This window comes from Boleophthalmus pectinirostris, unplaced genomic scaffold, assembly GCF_026225935.1.
Source record: "Boleophthalmus pectinirostris isolate CB_2022bp ecotype Guang Dong unplaced genomic scaffold, ASM2622593v1 HiC_scaffold_19, whole genome shotgun sequence".
NCBI classification, from domain to species: Eukaryota; Metazoa; Chordata; class Actinopteri; order Gobiiformes; family Gobiidae; genus Boleophthalmus; species Boleophthalmus pectinirostris.
The window spans coordinates 32771334-32778521 of NW_026571140.1; positions in this window are offsets into that span (position 1 = coordinate 32771334).

Genomic DNA, 7188 nt, shown 5'->3' on the forward strand with positions numbered 1-7188 from the left:
AACGTCTGTTTTATTTATTTATATGCAATAAAAAGAAACTAGTTACAAAAAGTTAGCAGCACATATTTTTAACTCTTTATGCTTAATTACACTTGAAGCTCTTGTTCACATCGGCACAGAGGGGGTAATAATCTCTTGCATTGTTTTGTCTATTGTCTACTGTAGCCTAATCTAATGTCCAAAAACTCATAACTTAAAAAATAAAATGCTGCCTTTACTCCATCACAACAGCATTCATAAATTCATAAACTGCACCCTCTTCATTCTGTCTTTTCTTTATTTTACAAAAGTGATAATAAATGACAACAATGCCGATTATTAAAAATCCAGTGACTGTGGCGATGATTCTGACTGAGCAAACGCTGAGGTCAGACGCAGATACAGAAGACACTGAAGCTATTGGGAAAAAGAGAAAAGATTTGATTGTGTGTATAAAAGATAAAACAAATTGTAACTGCAATTTCTTCATATTAAAAGAATCACGGTCTTTGCAATTGAATTTACATTTTTGCCGAGCAACAAAAATGATGCATTTTAGAGCCGTTAGTGTAACATTAACTCTTGACTTTAAAAGTGTATATATATATATATATATATATATATATATATATATCATACTTATTTTTACCTACCTGGTTTAACAGACAGAGTGATGTTACAGGTGTCAATGTCAAACACGCTGGACATTAGATTTCTGGAGGTGCAGATGTAGAGTCCAGACATGTCTTTGGTGATGTTGTTTAAAAACAGGAACCGTCCATCTGTAAGACAATTGATTGAATTTGTTGACCATACTAGTATTTTTTCTTAAGGAGAAATCAACTAAAGAGCAATTTTACTATAAGATCAAAGCATTCATAATCTGTTTTAGCACTGACTTGGAGCTCTGTAATATGTTTGTAGAATGAACTTAACATTTACACCTGTCTCTTTGTTACTCACTGCGTGTCTTGTTTTGTTTTGCTCTGTTTTGATCCAGGGCATCTGGACTCTTCCAGGAGTAAACAGCCGGAGGAAAGCTTTCCTCTGAGTCACAGCTCAAAGTCAGGCTCTGGCCCTGCTCTACTTTACCCTCCACCTCACACACTGGAGGAGAGGGAGGACCTGGGGGCAAGAACAGACTTAAACTCAGCAAACTTTAAAGTGGAACTAAACATTAAATCAACCTTTTTTGATACTAAACGGTGTATATGTGGTGGTGGTATCTGGTGACATCACACATGACTGCCCTGTTTACAGTCAGGTTTTTAGAAACACCTGACTGCAGGGGTGGAGTCTGAAGTGTGGATACCTGTCACACTTTTCCTTATACTCCCAAACCAGCCCCTACTCCACCTCAGGCTTCGTTTACACATAGTCGGGTATTTTGAGAAACAAATATTTCCTCCCTCCGTTTTCCAAAACATCATCATCATTCACACAGCATTGTTTTCAAAAAAGTTTTCGTTTACATCAGCCTGCATGAATACGCCATTGAGCGCCATCATAACTTCGCCAAGCCTCTGGGCAGCACCTGGATTAGATTTAAACCTGTAACATTTATTTCATTACAGCTGTAAGTATTACTCAAAAATACCTTGAACGTATATGATTGAGTGGGCTTGCCTCTCCACAGATCTGTTAAAGAAGTGGCAAAATTGCTGACCTCTAAGCCTCATTCGTCCCTGCATGGAAATGATCCATCAGCTGTGCAAATGCAAACACGTGAAAAGTGTTTGCACCAGAAGAAATGCGACTGCTGCTCTGAAATCTCCATGATCATTATCAGAGGAAACGGGAAATGTTGGTTGCACTTTCATCACGTCAGCTCCTAAAACTCCATTTATCTCACTTTACACGCAAACACCAGACTGTAGTTTTCAGAATCTCCACTCTAGCTGGTGTTTTTCGAAAGATTTGTTTTCAGGGGCGAATTTGCTGTTTTCGTGTAAAAGATGGGTACAAACAATGGGTACAAAATCTCCGTGTACGTGTAAACGCGGCCTCCAGTCCACAGGTACTGCCCAGTTTAGCAGCTCTGTATGAACTGTGGTCTTGAGTGGAGTAAAGGTATAACTTTTCAGGTGCAGTATCCACCACCTGGATGTCTACATTGCTTTGCTTATTCTTGATATTCCTGGAATGTTCTACAGTATGGCATTAAACTAGATTTTTAAAAATAATGGCAATATCTTGATAAACATGCATACTACTATGAGCAGTGCCATTAGTTTAGCAGTGAGCCATAGTGTGGAGCATTCAGGAAATCCACTTGTATCTTCATGTAAATAACAATAAAATAATAATAATTTGCCTTCAATGGAGGAAAATAAATTATTACATTGCAATTCCATGTTTTTTAAAAGAAAAAAAAACATTAGAACATGATAAACAGCTCATATTTGGCCCTTTCATACTGTAAATGATGAGCTGTGTCACAGCCTCCAGGATTTCCCTCGTCATCTTCCGGAATTTGGACTCGACACATCAAAAATACGTTGTCTCTCACGGTGACGTTTAAGAGTTTAAACTCTGCAACTTCTGATCTGGTCATCTCCACGGAAACACGGCCCTCGTATTCAAGCTGGTAGATTTTCGTTTCGGGTTCAGGGATCAAATAGTGACCGAGAATTGGGGTGTTCTGCAAATAGAGAGAGAATAAAAACAATTCAGATTATTGCACCAACGATAATAGGGCTATCTGTACTTTGCATCAACATTCCCTGGTGATGTGACGCTAACTGTAGGCTCTGCTCTGTCTGAAGCTCTGTTACTCATGTTAGACTTTAATCTGAGCTTTTTGTTTTAACACAATCTGACCAGAAAGAGCGGACTTAGTTGGAGGTCTAACAAGTTGAGCTGATTTGTGCTCTTAAACGTGTCTTTTACACATAAAATTACAAGATAGTCACTCACTTTACTTTTTTGTCACAGGCTCCTGAAAATGAGTTGTTTAAATGACTACACTTCCCTCTTGTGTTTGCTAATAGTAATGCATTTATCTTGTGTATTGCATTTGGACACTACAGTCAAAATGAGAAAAAAGTCTTGCCTAAGGAAGTCACCTAGTACAGAAAATATCAATGTATGCTGGTCTATTTCAGTATACAGGAAAATATCTTAAAGCCTGTAAGTTTTCAGTTAAAGTTCAGTTTATTTTTGGTTTATTACACCCCAAAACTTTGGAAAACACCTATTTACAGCTCAGAGACTCTGCCATTGAGAACTGCTGCCACTGAAGATGTAGTTTTCCAGACTCACCTCACAGCAGGAGGGTTTGCAGGTCGTTTTGGTGCTGCCCGGGGCTCTCTCCAGAAACCTCATCCGATTATTATAAGGAGAGCATTCAGGTCCATATGAAAACCACTGGGATGGCACAAAGTGATTTTACAAAGATATTCCAGGCAACACAATACATTCTCTATGGAAATCAGCAAATGGTTGATCCAAAGTCACAAAAGTTCCGTATAGTGGCAAGTGTAAACCCTAATATGTACGATTTGGGACAATGCACAACAGTATAGCAAAGTGTCTTGCTCAAGGACACACTGGCATAATACATTACATAGTGAATTTGAACAGCAGACTTTACAGGTTTCTTTCATCTTAGATTCTAATCTGATTGATCAGCCGGTTTCACTTCGTGGAAACCGTCTGGCCTCGCAGCATTAGAATTCGTTCGCTCGACAATCGGTGGGAACTTTTTTATTTAACCATTCGCTGCTATTTGGTCGTGAAGTATATAATGCGCCGCTGGTATATTAAGCTTTTCCCAAATCCCGTAGGAAGAAGGACAATAACGTCTTTCCCCTTGATAAAATTCACCAAACTTTCACTTTGTTCTGGCTTTAAATCCTCGATCTCACAACACAGAATGTCTGTCTTCATCTACATCCATCTCGACCACTTTGTTTACTGTTGTGCTGTACCACAAATGGGACCCAGACAGACGCTTGAGTTTGACGTCATGACTTCACAGCGCTTTGCTCATTGGCCAGGGCACATTCTACAACTTCTGGGGTTCTTGCAAACTGTCTAGTGTATTCTGATTCCTGACCTAGTCGCTGGAGAGAAACGAAATAGAGAGGAGGCAGTAGGTGGCGCTAGTCTGGCTGCTTAGCTACTGGACGCTTCAAAAACTATAGATTAATTAAATGGATTTGATACCAACCTCTGAGTTCTTAAACCTGAGGACTGACCATGTGATGATGACCAGAGAAGGGAGAAGGATTTTACTCCTGAACTGACAAGGGATTGTGATGTTGTCCCCTTTGTGATACTGATATTGCTTTTGGGGGATGATCACATTTATGCCACCAACACCTGAAATAATAACACAAATAAAACAATAAAACACAATACATTTACAGTAATAAAACAATTCAAAAGAAAATGTGTTAAATGTTAAATTAAACACACAGGTTTTGAGTTTGGTTGTAAATTAGTTGAAAGCTTCTTTGATCTCAAAAGGTAAAAAGGTTTCAGAGCAAAGTACAAATAAGACTTTTTGCGATTGTGAATACTGTAATAGCAACATTTTTATGTTTACTTTGCCAGCATGCCCCACAGTTTTCTCTCTTGCATTCATTCAGTTACAAGTGTTTTAATAGCTCAAAAATATCTTGAAAAATATGCATTCTTAATGTGAGTGGGCTCGCCTCTCTACACGCCTGACCTGTGATTTAAATCTGTGTATCATTCGTTCATTCGTTTTTCAAAATAAAACCAAAAATAAGAAACAAAAAAACAGTTTTCTTCATCATTTGTCAATAATAATAATAATAATAATAATAATAATAATAATAATAATAAAGGATAACGATTTGTTTTTTCAGTTTTTTTATTTTGTATTTAAATGAATATTGGAAAAAACGGATAATGGCCGTTTCCTGTTTCCATGACTTAAACTGCAGTGCTGGACTGAATCAGGATTGAACCAGGTCTAAACCAGGACTAAACCAGAACTGAACCAGAACTAAACCAGTCTCAGTCCTGGTCTCAGTCCCAGTCTGGTCCTGGTCTGGTCCCGGTCTGGTCCTGGTCTCAGTCCCAGTCTAAGTTCTAGTCTCAGTCCTTATCTTGTCCTGGTCTGGTCCCAGTCTCAGTTCTGGTCTAGTCCTGGTCTAAGTCCCGGTCTCAGTCCCTGTCTCAGTCCTGATCTTGTTCTGGTCTGGTCCCAGTCTCAGTTCTGGTTCCGGTCTAAGTCACGGTCTCAGTCGCTGTCTTAGTCCTGGTCTTGTCTCGGTCTGGTCCCGGTCTCAGTTCTGGTCTGGTCCTGGTCTAAGTCCCGGTCTCAGTCCCTGTCTCAGTCCTGGTCTGGTCTTGATCTGGTCCCAATCAGAGTCCTGGTCTCAGATCCTGTCTTAGTCCCGGTCTGGTCCTGTTCTGAGTCCTGATCACCCGACAGACCTGATCACCCGACACAGCTGGTTCAGTCCTGGTTTAGACTTAGTTTAGTCCTGGTTTAGACCTGGTTTAGTCCTGGTTCAGTTCTAAAAGAATGAAAGAATGATACATGGATCGATTTATCCTTCTGGCATCACCTGCTTGTCTCCATAACCAAAACCATATTGTGTAAAATTCCAGACTAAGCAATAACATCTTCATGGACACAAGCAGATGGCAAACCTCCAGAACCACCAGAAAAGTACTGAAGTGCATGTTTTAAACAAAAATACCCACATAAACAAAAGCAATATAGGGTTCATCTGTATTGAAATATCTGTATATATTATTTACACTGTCATTCTGGTAACTCAATATTTTCTACTTCAAATATCAAAGTATCCTAAAGTGCCCAGTTTGCTATCGCTTTAAAGGTGCACTATGTAACTTTTTCGTTGGTGGTCCGTTGCCTGCTTGTTTCTATGGATATGTCGTTGCTCTGCCTGGAATGTTCCACAGTATGACATTAAACAGCTCAACCTTACTTTTTTTTTGCTATTACAGGTGGCTTTATAGTTCAAAAATACCTAGAAAAACAAGCATTCTGACTCTACCAAGAAACATTCCAGACAAAACAATAGCATCTCCACGAAGAAAAGCATTTGAAAAGTTACTCAACGCACCTTTAACTCTAAAATCTCTTCTATCTTACTCATGACTTGTTATATTTGTTAAACACAAATGAATAAACTCACCACAAATCACTGAAGTTAATATATAAATGCTCCGGAGTTCCATCGCCTTAATATTTCTCCATCAATGTCAGTGTACAAAAGCAGAAATGTTACAACCAATACATTTTATAAAAGGGAAGTCCTCTGCAGCTGCCTAAACCCTGACCACTGAAATCAAAACAGATTCAGTTCTTCATGTGGCCTACAGTGTATTATTAGTATTAGTAGTTTTAGCCTCGCCTGGAATATCCCACAGTATGGCATTAAGTTGGGCTATTTTAATGCAGAAGACAATGGATGGATGATGAAGTTCTTATAGCTCAAAAATACCTTCAAATACGTGCGTTCTTACTGTGAGCAGAGTCGCCACTCCACAGATCTGACCAGTAACTTGGCCTGGTTAGGTCACCTGCTCGTCTCGTTGAAGACAGATTTAAATTTAATGCCATACTGTGAAACATTCTTCACAATGGCGAGGAGAAAATTCAGTTTGTCGACTGGACAAAAGTTTGTTTGTTTGAAGACGTTTTGCAGCTCATCCAAGCTGCTTCTTCAGTTCTGAACTGAATACTGATACCATCTATCTCCTATTTACAACTCCATCCTCAAACCTAAATTAAAACAAGCAAGAGAAAAATAGGGGCAGCTGGGCAGGTCCAGAGGTGTGAAAGCACCCATTATGGCCCTGAATGATTCTGCTAATAAGACCCCACACTCAGTGCAAGTTCAATAGGTCTAACTAACAGAAACTGTAAACAAGTAGATGTGTTAGTTTCAGAGTAGTTTCAATGTAGTTAGCTCCTTTCCTTCAGGCAGATATAAGGAAGTGTCCACCAGCGTCTGACCAGAACTGAAGAACCAGCTTGTATGAGCTGCAAAACGTATTTGACCGAATAAACTTTTGTGATGAAAAAAAAAAAATATCATCAACCTCTAGTTACATATAGTTATTATTGTTTATTATTGTTTGCTATTGCAGCTATTAATATTCTACTGCTTTTACAACATCCAAAAACTGTTAGTACTAGCTCAATTTTACAGTAACACTGCCCTCAAGTGGTCAGAGTTCAAAAAGCATCTCTTCTACACA